This window comes from Mycetomoellerius zeteki, unplaced genomic scaffold, assembly GCF_001594055.1.
Source record: "Mycetomoellerius zeteki isolate Tzet28-1 unplaced genomic scaffold, Tzet1.0 scaffold155, whole genome shotgun sequence".
Classification (NCBI taxonomy): Eukaryota; Metazoa; Arthropoda; class Insecta; order Hymenoptera; family Formicidae; genus Mycetomoellerius; species Mycetomoellerius zeteki.
This window is the reverse complement of record NW_017256500.1, coordinates 1,944,002-1,961,505: the sequence shown is the minus strand read 5'-3', so window position 1 is coordinate 1,961,505 and position 17,504 is coordinate 1,944,002. Positions and strand designations below refer to the sequence as shown.

Below are 17,504 nucleotides of genomic sequence, written 5' to 3'. Positions count from 1 at the left end.
TTTAACGTCAACATCACGAAACACGCGAGGTACAACTCCGTGAGGATAAGCGGAAAAGATCTTCTCGCGAGGCAGAGAGTTGCGCGAACTAAATGTCTTTCAGTTCAAGAGTGCTTCGTGTCGGGGTACGAATTCTTTTGCGTGAGTTGCAAAAGAGTGTTCCGCGTCCTTCAGAAACGACGATGGCGCGCCGTTCTAGATCGCCTCGAGTGGAGTCGCCGCGAACAGAATCGCACGAAGAGAATTGCACGCTCATAGTTTCCGCGGCGGAATAATCACCGTTCGGCGAAAACGAATAGCGGTTTTGAACTTGCTGGAAGTTGGGAAATGAGCTCACTGCTTCGCCTGGGGACGTCGCGAATTCACCTCTCACCGGAGTAACGGATGTCAGTTGGATACCGCCAGTTGTCAAAAATATTTGTTAAACGTCTATCACGCTTGTCTTGTGAAATCCGTCTGAAATCGAAACTCGGACGGGATGGTTACATTCAAAGAAAAAGACATAATGGTGGCAACACTATAAGGGTCACAACAATGCAAAAAGATTTATTTTATTGAAATATTAAAAAATCTAGCTAGATATGGGTCTGAAAATAATTTTGTTGAATCATCAAAATTATAAGGTAATATTTTTCGTAATAAAATTATTTACAGGCTTTAAGATGCTTATTAGTATTAAATTATGAATGCCTATGAGCATTAATATTATTAAATTTGCTTGTCAATTTAATTTGTGATATTACTACTCTAGTTCTTAAAATTGCGTTTTAAGACTAAAAATATTCGGCGCAGATAGTAGTTTGCAGAATTGGATATCCATATAAATCAAATCTTACAGAAAATGGATTCCAGTCGAATTTTATTATAATGTAGATCATGATGTTCTGATCAAAAGTCTTCATAGGCACAAGATCCAAAAATGGACAGTTTTCGAGATATTGGATGTTAAATATTGAAAATATACTAAATTTCAACATTTGACTTCCAATATCTCGAAAACTGTCCATTTTTAGATCTCATGCCCATAAGGATTTTTGATCAGGACATCATAATCTATATTATAATAAAATTTCAACCAATTCGACTAGGATCCATTTCTGGTAAGATTTGTGCGGGGTTCTTTAGACCGAATTATTTAAGCACTAAATATCCAACATTTAAGGCTTTTATTTCCTAGTTGTTATGTATCATATTACGGTCTTAAAAGATATTTTGTTTAAAAATAATTATGTATGAAACTCGAGAATGATGAGCAATGCTGCAAATAATTTTGATAACAATCATCTTTAGTATCCTACATAATTATTTTGATATTTTAACAAAATTATTTTTAGATCTGTATCTATAATCTAAATTTTTAGATACTTTAGCTGCTTTAGCAAAACTGTTCTTTCTATGTAAGCAAATATTATATATAGAATTAATACATAATTATTGCAATTATGAAACAGTTTCTCTAAGTATTAATATAATTAATGTACATTAATTTATTCAATTATGTGTATGCATTAATTCTACATATAAAACTTGTATAGTTGTGACCTTTATAATTTTTTGCTTTTACTATGTTTTTCTCTAAGTGAGGGCACAGGTCACTTCAAGGATCACGCTCTACATTGAAAAAAAAAATCAATCCACTATTATATACATAAAGGATAGCATTAAATAGATAAATACTTCGCCTCTCTTCATAAGTGGAGAAGAAAAACATCATGTCTTACAAATGTCATAAAAGATATCAAAATACCCGAATGCTATCTGATTCAATCACGGTGCATCAGTTTACAAGCTGTAAATCAACAGATAGCGACACGAAAATTAATCGTCATCGTTTGCTTCATTCATCCGAAGAAGGAAGTGGCTCTTTAAAAAAGAGAAAAGATAAAATTACAAAGATCAATCGTAAGGATTAGAAAGAAAGGCTCGCCCTCTCGGTTACCCGTGCCCTATCATCACACCTGTCCGCAACCCGTCCCGTCTTTCCGACCGTAGAAAAAAAGAAGATATTCCGCCTCTCACGATTTATCAAGAGGAAGGGGGTCGAATCACCCGGATGCTGCCGGTCGGCGATCTCGAGGGGTACCGACGCGCGCGAGAGTAGGTGGGCGGGTAGTCGAATAGAACATGGTATCGCAGGTAAAAGGACGCGCTTGGTACAAAGGTGCGGGCCCGCGTGCGACGACAAGGCGACGCAAGGCGACGCGACGCGACGCGATCGCGAGTGGGAGAGGAAAAGGCGGCGGTGCGGCGAGTTTAGTTCGCGCGTCGTACCGAGGTCGTCGAGGGGGGCTCCGTCGTCGCAGGTGAAACGCTCTCTCAGGAGAACGGACTCAGTCGTGGCCGCGCGATCGCGCTTAGACGATATTTACCTGCCTGCGCGCGGAGATCCCGGCAGGAGCGTATATCGTCCGCACGCATCCCGCACAGTTCCCCCGAGAGCCCCCCTCGGAAGCGGGTCCGCAGGCCCCGCACGCACCGTACGCACGCACGCAACACGGCGATACGTCTACGAGGTAGGAGAACCCGCGGGTTATTTTTCCTTCCTCGGGAATAAAACGCTCGTCACCGGACACACGCTGGACGAAACGCGACTCGGAGATCCGTCGTCGTCGGAACGAGCAAAACGTTCGTGTCGAAAAATATTATGGTTTACCGACATACGGATTTGATCCTCCGACGTTCCGATCTCGCGAGTTTCCTCCAGCAGTGACCGGTCAACTTCGTGCGAGTTGGTACCGTGGAGATGGAAAGCAAGGAATTCCACGATGGAAATAAATTCTATTCGATTTCATTTCCGCAATTCGATTTACGAGAATCTTGGCGAACGCTCCTGCGTGACCGGTTCGTGGTTGAATTTTTTTCCCACAGAAAGATACCTATCCCGCGTTCGCTTTTAACGTTATTCTGTCACGCCGAGCGGTGATCTCAACGCTGACAGCGTCGGTCGAATCGAGGTCGAGCGAGAGTTTCCGACACGGTGCGTGGTTCGCGACTCACCGTGGAGAATTCGACGAGGTCGTCGACTGTCAGCGCGAAAGACGCGCTCATTAATTCCGGATGGGGAAGAGCCGTAGGGCAACCCTCGGTAGCAATTTTGTGAGCGTGAGTAAGCTGCGCTCGCGAACGCTCGCGAGCAGCGAGCGTCGGTGCCCTGCACGCTATATAGGCGTTCCCCGTTCGCGTAGAAAACTCGTTGACCTTCGCGCCTCCGGACGTTGCCGGAGTACGAAAGCGAGCGGCAAGTCCGACTGAAAAATCTCCCCGTTCCGCCCATTTCGGTAATCCCACACCGAGAATACTTGTGTCGTTAAAGGACACGCTAATTAACGCGGAATGCAACGGAGAAGACGCCAAAGTGAGACTTTAATTTTTGTCAACCAAGGAACACACCAAGAAGAAAGTCAAAATGACTTTATCTTGACATCATGAAAGTCAAAATAATAATCTTTTATAAAATAATAATCTTTTATAAAATTTGACGGTTCATTGACGTTAAGAATGAAAATAAAGCCATTTTTATTTTTTGTTGACTTTTATGTTTTCCTTGGATGGATGATATTTTAAATAATTCTTAAGTAATACTTATTTTATTAGAATGCGTACGAAATTTAAAAACGGCAACAAAAACGTCTCTTGCGTCTTCATAAAAAAAATTAGACATCTGATTTCAAAGATATATACATAATAGGTGCCTTGCATTCCTTTCTCCTTTATCCTTACAGGGGGTATCGCATATTTGCAGCAAGTGTATCGACCTTTCGCTAGATACTTACTATCGTAACGGACTCGGATGCGAGGTGTTCCTTCCATCTCAAGGTTTCGATCTAGGAAAACAGAGTGTCATAGGTCCTGAAAGATATAGAATTCATTCATATTTCTGTCCAGTTTAACATCAAGTAATTTGTATTATTTTAATACACTCATCCAACCTCCGTCAAGATGGTTGACAAATCCGTTGCATGGCACTTTCATCCGCAACATAAATTTTAAAATATCGTGTATTTGTCAACTCGACAGTTTAAGCTCAACTTCGATAGTTCAGGATAAATTCTAGAAAACAGAATATAAATCTGTTTTACCTACGCGAAAGTAAGTATGCGGAAATAAAAGCGATATATTTCGGGGAGATGAGTCACTTGACAGGCGCTACATGAGCGGTATTAAAATAGTTATGTGGCAGATAAGCCAGTAACACGATATCGGTATCGATGTAAACTAGGAAACCGCAAATAGAAATACAGGCTAGGAGTCTTAGATAAGAACGTTGTAGATTACTCCAGTAAGTCTATGCGTTATTTGCAACAAACAAACACCGTTTACTTTATTTATTCGATATTTATGAATCACAATTGATTTGATATTTTTTAACTTTGCGCAGTAAGTCTTCTCTTATATTCTTTTTATTCCGAGACATATTCGTTTCTAACTGTCGCTTTTCCAATACACATTCGGGGCTCATATAATTTGATCGCAACGCACCCTCGATATTTACGCTTCTATTATCAGACACTTTGCCCTAACTTTGTTTTATCAGCACTTTACTCTAAGTTGTTTACACATAGAAAAATATCATTCTATTTCTAAGAAAAGTGATTACTAAATTTAGTGTCTTCCTTTTAAGTAATAGTTATTTTTAACAAAGAATATTTTCTTGATAATAATCTTAAAATATGTTTATTACAAATTTTAGAAAAACTTGTTATGTACTTAAAACAACAATTTATTTTCTTTTGAAGAATATTATAAAATTGATTGAAGGAGCGACTTTATATAATAAGCAAATCGAATTTGTTTTAATTTAATAATCTTGATTGAAATATCAAACTCTCTCTTACTAGGAATATATTTAAATAAATTTAAATGCTGATGAAGTTATGATTTTTGCGGATGTATTAATTTTTTAAATACTCGATACAAGTAATTAATTATTACTTGCGTACAGTGAGTATTTTTCTGTGTGCACAGATGTAGATCGCGGAATGTTCGATCGCGATGCGCGATAACCTGTTTTTAAAGAATTCTGCTGTGTTCCGTTTGATTGGCAGCGCTCTGTATAGTAATTCCAGTATAGTAATCGATCAATGGATCGATAATAATCAATGTTTTTTTTTACACTTTCAAATGTGCAGTCTGCATACGTCCTTGTGCTTCGTATATACATCGGTGATGGATGAATCAAGCATAGATGTCGTTCAAAAGATTGCGATGATCCAAGCGGGATCCATAGAAAAGCAAACGGATTCGATAGACGCTCGAAAGTATGATATAAGCTATTCCAAGTGAAAAGATTCAACGATCATCGAGTTTGAATACAGTATTTGAAAGAAGATAAAAGTTTTCCGCGCGTACTATCGATAGTTTATACAGATTGACGTCCTTCTTTGTCTCACTTCATAAACGGCGATATATTTTCCACCAATTGGAGTTTTTCGAAACTGTTACTTACTACTATATTGTTTGGAATCTTCCCGCGTGATTCGAGGGAATACAAAATAAATTGAAGAGGTATAAAATTAAATTATATTTAAAAAATATGTGTGTGTGAATTTAATATCATGCGGTGTTTATATAATTCTCATCGTGTTGGTGTAAATATAAACATCAACATGGTGTGAATTTAATACCATGATTTGGCACCATTAACCCCAAATTCAGCTATAAAAATTGTAAGTTCTAAAGCGTTCTGTTTAAAGTTCATAGAATGCAAGTGAATCTCCATCTTATGGCGAGATACACTGAAAAAAAATGATGTGTATCTCAACAGTATTATTTTAATTAAAAATAATCTTGTTGAGATATATATATATATATATACATATATAACAACGATATTAATGAAATAAAATTTTATTAAACTAAAAGTATGATGTGTTTGTTTCATTAATAGAGTTAATGAATTAATGAAATTATTTTCAATTAAAATAATGCTGTTGATATAATATGTTTTTTCAGTATAGAGGCGAAGTTTTTTTACTTATAATTTAGAATCTTACAGTACCAATCATACAAAAATTTTTTGGAACCAAATAACGTTGTTGTAGTCGAGAGTTAAATTCATATTTATATCAACACCAATGGTGAGAATTATATTTTTAACACCCATGATATTAAATCCACACTCATATTTTTTAAAGTATAGATGTTATTAAAATTATATTGATTTTTCTATTTCGACAAAATCGCACAAATTCTCATGAAGACATCTGAGACAAATGTACGTTGGAAAAAGAGTCTGGTTGCATTAATTAGAATTCTAGTTGAAAATGGACAAATCAGAAGTTTCTATTAAATCTATTATAATTCTAGTTGAGAGATAACCAGAATTCTAATTGATATGATCAGACTCTTCTGGTTGGTTCATTTTCAATCAGAAATCCTTCTCATTATATCGTATGCTTGAAGAAAAAAGCGTGGAAAACGCTTTGCTACGCCACTGACATCCGCTACTACGCGAGAGGTGCGCGACGTGTACCGAACGGGCGCGTGTCTCAGCTTCTACGCGGAACAGGATACGCACGGGCACGCATCCCAGGGAACGCCACGCACCTCACCCGCGGCGCCGTATCGATTTTCGAATTAGTCGCTCGAGAAAATTTTACTACGGCGCCGAAGTGAGGCGCTAATCGACAGCGATACGCTCACGCGATGATCTGTCTCCGGAGGAGGGACGCACGGTTTAACGCGCGTTCTCGCTTTATTCGAATTTCTAATTTCACCATTATTTATCTGTAGCGGTCGATTCACCGTGCGCTTCACGCGGAGCGCGAAATTTACGGTAATGACACTGTAAAATCGCATCCGCAAGCGCGTAGGTCGACACGTGGAGATCGTTTTTATTGCCGTCGGTAGGGCACCAAGTGCGATAGCGTTTTTGCCTCTTCTTCGATAGCGGGATTTCAATACAACAGCCACACGTCGCTATTTTCTTCATTTTACAATTGTGTACGTCGTGTACGACGATCTCACGAATTAGATTTTATACTTTTGAAGAAATATTCCACATTTCTTTTTATGTATGGATTTTTAAATCATTTTATATTATAATAAATTTATTCTGAGCTAAATTTCATTTATTAATAGTTTATGAATTATAAATACAGAATTTAGAAGTTTTTGTGAATTAAGCATTACGAATGTTAATTTTAAAAACTGTAAGATTAAATCTCTGATTATTTGATAAATAAATCTTCTTATTCGTTTTAATCTCTCAAATGAATTTTTCTTTAATAAAATTGAATGTTTAAATCAAAGACAGTGCACATCTAAGGAATCGTTTTGTAATATTTTTCACATGTAAAAAAAAATACGTCTTTATCGTTGAAAAATACGCTGAAAAAGTCTTCTTATATCGTTCGACTTACAACGTAAAAGTTAAAGTACTTTCCAATATCAATTATCACAAATATGCTTCAAATTGATACATAATGGTCTAAATATGAAGGAAATACGAGGGACTCTGAATTAATATAAATTAAGAAGTTCTATATGATTGTTATAATATAAGTGCAATTTAGCAGATTGTACAGGTAGCCTGCGTTTCATAGCTTCGGCTTTTCGGCCCTTAAAACGACGAAATTGCACGCTGCGGCCAATACGGTATATACACATCGATGCGGCCGCGGCCGTGGCGATTGCGGCAGCGGCGGCGGTACCGCCTCCTCGAAAACCGGTCCTGCTGCCGCCGCCGCTGTCCGCTGTCGATTTCGCCTGGCGAACGCGCGATCGCCATCTTGGATCCGGCGAGGATGACGTCATTGGTACGGGGCACGGTCGCTTTATTCACTGCTGCTTACGCGCCTCGCATAGGTGCCGATGTATGCGCGTTCCTCGCTCGGAAAATTGTACTGGAAAATCGGTTAAATAATTAAGTGATTCTCAATCTAAATTTGTAGAGGAATAAAATTTGACCCGTAATATAATTAAACATGAATTAAAATTTACGATATTTATAAAAATCTCTTTTTCTGTAATGCAAAACATAAAGTTTCTTTATATTCAGATTAATTTTAATAAAATATCGAGCGATACAGAATGTTGTTATTGTTTACAATACTACATTTGTAAAAGATTGTTTTTTCTTTTAATCGATAACGTAAATAACATCGATGCGCAATATATTAAGAAATTTTACAATTTATTAATAATACACAAGGTGTATCATTACATTTAATCGCCATATTCATACATATACATACTTTTATATACGGAATATTGCATAATTAAAAATCTCTATGTTGCTGATTTCTTGTTTTTTCTTTTAGTATCTACTTAGTATCTATTTTTTAGTATCTATCGACGGTAAACGAGAGAAACCAAGTTAAACTGCTGCTAACTTACGTTGCTCAATTTATAAAATTTTATTCAGTTTATAAGATTCGAAAGGCGATAGTTAGTAGAAAATTACTCTTTACTACTTCTGAATTTTTCAATTACGAAATTAATGATCAACATGAAAGATCGAACGAAACAATTCCTTCGATTTGAAATTTATTTTATAATATAAGTCGTGTAATCAATTATCTTAAAAATTATCAATGTTTTAACTTTTATTTAAGTCAATGATAAAATAAAATAAATTTTAATTCTCGCACACATATTGCTATTGAAATCAATTTTATTTCAAAGCAAGTATGTATATAAGTCATTAATAGATATGATAGCAGGTTGATTTTAATGTCGATAAATGCAGATTAGAGATCGCGGCAGACGCAATCGTGGATAATTGATTCAACAAGGGTACAACTTCGCCACTGTGAGATCCGTAAGCTCGATAGGCAGATTCCCATGACGTATAATATAGATGTTCGTGGGTAAAGTATTTGCGATGAAATTATTAAGTGCGTGGAGGCGCGTGCGACCGTTGCGATTCGCATGTAATAGTGACTTTCTGCGTATAAGCACCGTAAAAGATTTTAATAGCATATCATTAATATGAATTTAAAAAATTGCACAGAAAATGGCCACCGTGCACGTTACGCTCGCGGTAATAAATATTTTTCCCTTTGGCGACTATTATGCGAATCTTATCAATAGCTTATGTTTCATAATTCCCAGCTCACATTCCCTTTGCTTGTCGTATGCAATCCAACGGAAACTGCAAGATTCTGCTTTAGACTTACGTTAATCGTATACTTGAAATGCATTAATATATGTTATTATATGCCTATCGTGCGTTATTTCTCGTTTTTGCTGTACAGTGACCTATTTGCAAACGCATAAATATGGAAAACTATCTTTCTGCGGCCAAGATAATTTTACATGTCTTTCATTTCGAAGTTTATGCATCAATATGGATATAATATTATTCTCATAGACTATTATTATTTACTATAGAATATATGTAAAATGATAATAAATTTCATGATTTTTGTAATAATAAATTTATTTTATCATATTTTAATAGGACGTAATTGAAATGGAGGATAATAATCGACAGACATTATGATAAAAGATTATTGATGATGGATTTCGTTTTATTTATATCCTATTAAAATAGGTTAAAGAGAGCAAATTTATTATTACAAAGAATTCATGAGATTTATTTTCAGTTTGACGCATATATTCTATAGTAAATTCTATAGTAAATTCAGTAATGTGTATAAAAAAACGTTGTTAATTATGTATAAAACGATAACTTCTTAATTAAATCTTCGATCACTTTCGAGAAAGTTACGACAAGTGTATAATAATAATATATATATATATATATATATATTTCATATAAGATCAATAAGAAAAGTATATCTGTGCTACAATTTGTTTTAATTAATTTTACATATTTGACACACTTTCCATACAACATATGATGTAAGAGGATTGAGTTTTGTGCTTTATTTTCGTTTTAAATGTGTCAGTCAATCGAAAATGATTAGATACGCCAGGACTTTTTGCTCGAAATTTATTCGATTTCTAGAGGCAACTTGTTCAGTTCATAATTGGTGATCGCGAAAATGTGATCTATTTTCTTTCTATACATACATCATACTACGTCCCTGACGCAGCAGCTTTGCAACCATTCACTTCGAGCTAGAACACACTTTCGCAATAGCAAAAGTGTGATTGCTATAATCCCCAGCTGCAGCGAGACAGCACACAGTTCACAGCTGTCCCTCTGATATTTCGGTTTTCTTTTCTCCTATCTGATCCCGTTTGTATATCCGTTTCTCTGACGTACACGACAAGGCGCGAGACAAGATCGGCGCGATCGTTATGCAGCGGTCGTTGATACACGACCGACTGGAAGGATCGATAATAGAATAATGTTTCAGCCCTTTCAAGTGATTTTTACTGCTTTCAAGAAACAACTTTCAAGTGATAACTTGTTATATTTGTTTTATTGTTGACTTACTTACTATTCTGAAAAACGATATATAATTCATGCTCTGATTTTATCCGTTCTCTCGCCTTCAAAAAAGTATCGCAAATGTAACAAGCTTTTTATATTATTCTACTAGGCGTTACAAACGTGCTTATTATTGCTGCAAAGATCAATAATGGGCAATATCCTGATTTCAATGTTTTCCCTCCTTTAGAAGTAAAATGTTTCAAATGGTATCTATTGCCTTTTATTAATTATCATTGATTATTGGTAACGATATATAAAAATCACGGTTAATTATAAAAATTAACGATTTCTAATATATATTTTTTATTTGATAGTAAGAAAAGTTTATTTGTGCTATACATTTATTTTAGTTAATTTTTACATAATTGATGTACTTTACGTAACAAACAGTGATAAATATACGAATTGAAATAAACTTATATACATAAAATTTATTTCTTAATTTACTACAATTAATTATGATTAAAAATAACGATTAAAAATATGATAATTGGTAAAAAATTATAATATACATTATCATCATTTTTTTTCTATAATGTCGTTTTTCTTATTTTCTCTTTTTAACATAGCAACGCATTACTACATTGTTTGTTTTTTTTTTTCGAGCATATATTTACAAGAATATTTCGACATTATATTATATTTGTTCAAAACTTCATGCAAGAAATTGTGCATTGTTATGCATCACAGAGTGCATCTTCGCGTGTCATTCCTTTTTTGTTGCGAGTGGAAGAAGTTGTAGGCTGTTTCACGATTCTGGAAAAAGGAAACTGCAATTTACTCACTCAGAATAATCCGTGTTATTTCCGTTTCTCTTTTTTGTTCTTCTTAACCTGTTTGTTATTCCGGCCTCTAGTTTTTCTGCATGGATACAGCGGATTTTTCTCAATTATATTTTATTATTTTTACATCTATCATCTACTATTTTGTTAGAATAATTTTCATTGGTATATCTCTGTCTCAAATCAAGGTTACGAATATTTTTCTCTTGCGTATATATAAATATTGAATAATTTTCATTGGTATATCTCTGTCTCAAATCAAGGTTACGAATATTTTTCTCTTGCGTATATATATATATGTATAAATATATTTATATATATATATATATCTTCTATATATATGATATAAATTTAATTAAATAATAATTCAGTATTTAATCCCTTCGTGAGACTAGAAAGAACCCAGCTTCTTGCGATCGGAGCAATAATTTATCGTTTCATGTTAATTAACCTAATATTTTAACTGGACACCTGCTTAAAAGGAAATATCAAATTCTATAAGCCCGTATCGTCAAGAGCGACCAATCAAAGAGGACACTACGGCGCATACTCGTATACAGTGAACAAGCTGGTATAATTCTTGATTTGCCTCTCGGTCCTTTAATCTACCGGTTACGTTTATCCTCCTACTTTTCGTGCGTCCAGCGATGCGCGACGAATGCAATCGCGCGCGCGCTCGTGCATACACGCGCGTATGCGACGGCGTGCAAGGGCACACGCACGTGCGCGCGAGCGCGCACGCGTATTCCTGCGTATCCGCGCACGGCGCGACCAACCAGTGAAAGTCGAGACTTTGAACGCGGCTTTTGCGCAACGAGATCGCTGTTGTCTCCATCGGATACTGGTTCGACTTTAAAAGGCTCGATCGCAGAAAGGCATCGAGACATTCGGCATGACTGGGCGTTCACGTCATACCTTGCTTCCAAGAACGAGATACGGAGGAAGCTCGCGCTTGCTAGCATCTCGTAATCGATTGAAAAATAGTGAGAATGCTACGAATGCTAGGGATGGTTTTAGCAAGCTGGATCGACGTCTATTTTTGTCTTAATTTTTGTACATAAAATGCAAATCTATTGTTTTGCAATTAATGCTATGTCCAATAAAGAGATTACAAATTAACAGAATTGAAAAGCAAAAAATATTTAGAAATCTTTGCAACTAAACGTTAATATTTCTTTTAATATTATATATATATATATATACATATACTGTACTTCCTCATCAAACAAAAATTTCGCCATGCAAACCATGAAAGAAATAAATTCACAACATACTTGTTGTACATATTTGTTGCATATAACAGACTTCATCATAAACGAAAGAATGACGATTATGTATCCTTGAGATTCTTTTCAAAGATAATATTTCTATTACACTCATTTTTGTTTTCTTTAGTAAAAAAAATTGATTTATCATTTTTGTAACTTTAAAAAGATATTCGTAATCTTCAACAAGGATGCAGTCCATTTCATGCATGATGCGCATGATGCATCATTTATCATTGTTGTTTAAGTGAATGTTAAATATGGACAAATGCACATCATGCCTGAAACGGCATGCACCTCTAGTTTAATAAAATTATCTGTGCAATATGACTGGCTGTCACACGTAAGTATTATTCAGAAACCAATTTCTTAAATTGATAATTGCTTGCAAATTAATATTACGTACATAATTAATAATTGATTGAATAATATTTGTCGATACATGTTGATACATTCACAAAGCAAATTTTAATTCATTATATTCGTCACTATTAAAATTTGCTTTAAGAAATTAATGAGGTGGTATTCTATATTCTGACGACTGTGATTGGTCAATTTCCAGCTTCTAACTTTTGATTTATGATTAATGGCTTATTGTAGAATGCGTGTTAAACGGTTCTCTTTTGGGTACCGATCGCGGAAAATACAGGATCATGCAGGATGATTTGAACACAACTCCGCCACCTTTGCGTTATGTTTCTCGCGAAGCGCAAATAGCGCGACTTACCGCGAACGATGCGAACCACAATTTGAAATCAATCGAAAAGGAAGCGACATTCGATTATCGAAGTATCGAAATATTCGAGACTGCAAACGGATGGTAGTATTTAAGCCCGGTATTAAAACCTGTTCTACAATAGGGTCGCAAGCTGTTGGTAAACTGTGTGAAATTATCTCACAAAGTGAGATAATTTCATGCATATTTAGACATTTATATGAATATTGCGTATTTTCTCTTGATATGTTAATGTCATCGCCTTATTTTGTATTATCAATAAAAAAGTCTGCAGTGAATCGATTTAGAAGTAAAAGGATAAACGCCTATTCTGCTTTTTCAAATGATTTCAAATGCTTTAATTATAGTCTTGTTTAACCTTCTGAGGACCGACACGTTTTTGATCGATTTTTTTATTTTAACGGCTAGAACTTTTTTGTCAATATCATAGGGTTGAGTGGCGAAAAAGATGGTGCCACTACCGAGTCCCTAAAGGGGCCTCCGGTCCTCTAGAGGTTATCCTTGAGATTTTTTAAATACTTTTATACTTTCTTACTTTTATATTTATATTTATTTTCATTTTTATACTTTTTTCATTATATTTAAGCGTGAACCTGTTAAAGCATGGTGAACAAAATTTATAGATTCTTAAGACGTTTATGAAATGCGAGCAAACGACTAACAATAAATATTACTGATTTCCGAATTGTAGCGACACTCATTTGTTTTTTTTAATTTCGTATATTTTCTTCATTACGTTGTTACTAAAAAATCATAACGATTTTCTTCCCGAAATACATGATGTTTTCATTAAAAAGAAAAATTGCAATAACGTCGAGGTCGAGGTTGTGAAATGATTACATCTCTCTCGGTGCTTTTTTCATCGCTTTGTTTCTCTGAAGTCGTTGTTTCGCATCGTGTGTCTGCCATAATATACGAGTTCTTCCATTTATCTTCGAAAAGAGATTCTTGCTAGCGAATATCAAACATAAATCTGTCATCTCCTTTTCTCTTTTCTTTCTGTTTCTTCTTTCATCTCTACGTGTTTCCGTTTTTGTAGTACAAGGTATCCGACGTGATGGAACGCACCTCTCCTTTCCATTCCGTGCAGAATCGTCGCCGCCCCCGGTGATACTTTTATGTAATAGCTCCGCGGAAAAGTATAAGTCACCCTGTTGCAGCACGACATCCGTGAGTAATCCCGTCAGCGATGTATTTACAAGCACATGAGAGAAGCTTTGTCATCGTTTCCTAGCAGAAATAAACTCGAACGACACGTAGACCTTCAATTATTTAAATAGCTCTTGGAAATTATTTTAAGAGGAAAAATGATGATTAATGCGCACGCATGATTTACTTGGATGCAAATTGTTGAGGGAATTACTCTTGATAGTTTTACATTTCACGCTTTTAAACTGATTATTGTATTTCTTATCTCAGCATTTATATCACAGGCGTACGTATGATTATATTTAGTTAAAAATTTCCTACAGAAAAGCTTTTGAAAATTATTGCTTACTTCTAAAAGATGCATTATGTTATTTCGAAATAATAGTATTTTTCTCGACTGATTAGTTTGAGAAAGTTTCTCCATATTTACATAAATGCATTTATAGAGAAAGTCTCCTTAAATAAAGTATTCGTAGTGAATACTTGTTAAGTTAATTTGCATTTCTTTTTTCTGCTTTCAATAACATTTTTTAAATTTATCTCCCCTCGAATTTTTTTCGCACAAACTTTAGATAATTATATATTGTATAAATAATAAAATTATAAATCTTTTATCAATACTTTCAAAGAAAAATTAATTTTTACATAACATCTTTCAGAACGCGTTTCATTAAGATATTTTATATAACATACAACTTTGTATTATATAAATATCATTTCTTGTTATTTAAAATGAAATAGAAAAGAGATCGAAGGAGAAAGTGAGAAACAATTTTTTAAACATAATTTTATAAGAATTTTTTTTAGATTTAATTCTACTTTCAGACACTAATCAAAATTTGTAGTCTATTTTTACTTAGCGAATTAGATTTAGATGCATAAACTTTCAGAAGATACAGAATATTTCTGTCCAAGAAAGAAACGACATGCTTTCTTCTCACAGATTTTCTTGAAAGTCTAGAACTTCACTTTTTTTAAATATAACAGTAATAAAATTCTAAATAATAATAAACTAGTAATAAAATTCTTAACCTTTTTTTTTAGTGTGAGGCTTCACAATTTTATATATTTTAATAATTAAATCTGAAAGTTAAAATAAAAATTTACTTAATTTACGGAATTGAAATTACTAGAGAAGATGATATTATGGCACCCCAGTTACATTTTATACAATAACTTTGTTAATATATAATCAATATTTAAGTTTAAAACTTGACAATTACATTCATTAAAATGTTGTTGAATCGATTCTGGTCGACTTAAAGTTACGAAATATTTATTACTTAGGATGTTATTAACAAAAATGTTGCGACATTACATAATGACTCTAAGAAAAAAATGGGTTATAATGTGGCCTTCCATAAAAATAGTCTTAAAATATTAGTTTTGTTTAGAAAACAGTATTTGGTTACAAAATTAACAAAAAACATTTTAAAATGTATGCAAATGAATGTATATACATTCACATAACTTCTGCATATAAGCTGCTCAGTACTAAAAATCTCACAATCAGCACTAAAAATAGTACATTTAATATAAACTATAGATTAACAGTAAAGCTACAATCGATTATCAAATAATTATTTTGATATTAAATCCTCAAAAAAGAGGTTGTGAGTAATCAATATCCATAGAAGGCGAAATGCCATGGTATTATTTAAATTTGCATAACTCAAAATATATATAGTCAAATAAAATGTTAAATAGCAAATAACACACTGAAAAATACATATATTCGTGTGATAATATGCTCAAGTTTAAGAAAAATGAAGAAGTAAGTGCAATTAAATGCTAAAGTGTAAATCAGAAACGTTTCAAAATACTTGAAAGAGTAAAAATGCGTTATAATAAGTGCTGGTTATTGAGTATTGGTAATATTAGCGTCATGTAACGGCGAGCTACTGAACTAATAATTCCATAAGTAATCATTAGGATTCGCTATATAATAGCGGAGATATTAAGGGAGGCCACAATACGTTGTACACTGGCCATAATACCACCTTCTCCTCTACTTAAAATTCCAGGAATTTTATCATCTACGTGTTTGCATCTAATAAAATTTAAATCTGTTTGTATATCTAATATATAAAATTCCACAATTACCGAGAATACATCGTCCACTTTACATTCCGCCAATAAGGCGACGCGATGCAGGATCGCGTTGGCGTTATCGCGTAGGACATCTCTCGACCTGACCATCATCGAAAGCCTTCGTGAAATCTTTCTCTGATGATCCTCATTATATCGCGATGTACGGGAACATACGCGCGGCTTACACAAATATATTCAAGCCATGTATCCACGTAAAGCTGTAATTGGTACAGCGATCACGTGCCATTGCTCGAAACAATGTCGATGCATGGCGCATCGCCTGACATAAAAAAAAATTAGTCGACGAGAGTCAACAAATGCATATGTGTACGTGACTACGCGCGTGTGTTTATACGACAGGAAGCGGCCAAGGTTGGCGACGCACGTACTTTGTCGTAGAATCGATTACATCAAGTTGCCTCGGTAGAGAAAAGTGGGCCGAATGATGTAAAAAGTTACATTAAATCTGACATTGTAACTTCGAAAGTTTACAAGCTTTTTTTCTCGCCGTTTTCGCGACTGCACATTTTTAAAACAGTGCCAGCACGCTTTTTGCGCTAATGATAGTGAAGTAAAGTTTGATCTAGCCAGGTTTCTTAGGCGTCTCATCATAAATCTTTTGATATCTTTTTAATCTTACTCTTCATCTATCTTCACCGAGTCATCTTCTTCTTTTTACATTTGGCTAGAGTGCATTCTCAGACGCAATTATAGAGTACAGCCTAATGAAACTCACCCTGAAGGCCATAAAGAATGCTGGAGTGCACGTTAGAAACGCAGAATGCAATAACGATAAGGTGTTAACTATGTATCTCCGATAATATGTTTCGGTGGTAAAAAAAACATCGTGCCTTTAATTACTCCGAATAAGGAAACTGCTAAAACACGCAACATAGCGATTCGGTTCGATGGTTCTAGATCAATTAATCCTTGCGGCAGAAGTTCCTGCTCTCTCTGACTTATGATTCGTGATAGTTCATCCATAAAATAACAGACGAAGCTGAATTATTATTGGTGAAATTCCAAAACACACACTGGACTGACAGTCCTCTCGAGATTACATTCAGACGGAGCGTGAAAACGGAGCATCCCAGCCTCCTTCCCTATTCATTTCCTATTGATTACGCGGGATGACC

At 34.8% G+C, this 17,504-nt stretch overlaps 2 protein-coding genes across 6 annotated transcripts in view; one reads left to right on the top strand and one right to left on the bottom strand.

Moving 5' to 3' along the window:
- Positions 1–17,504, top strand: part of pot (zona pellucida domain protein papillote) — a 39,247-nt gene that overhangs the window by 2,516 nt on the left and 19,227 nt on the right. Inside the window, exon 1 of one of the 4 annotated variants that reach the window (XM_018444889.1) lies at positions 2,221–2,513. The exons of 1 other annotated variant lie outside the window; for it this stretch is intronic. The gene's annotated coding sequence lies outside the window, so the exon portion shown is untranslated. Of the gene's footprint in view, positions 1–2,220; positions 2,514–2,992; positions 3,103–3,332; positions 3,356–17,504 lie in introns of those variants that run through there. 2 more of the 4 variants (XM_018444892.1, XM_018444890.1) reach the window with 2 other exon arrangements.
- KFase (kynurenine formamidase) overlaps positions 1–17,504 on the bottom strand; it is a 127,160-nt gene that overhangs the window by 101,937 nt on the left and 7,719 nt on the right. The gene's annotated exons all lie outside the window — the stretch shown is intronic.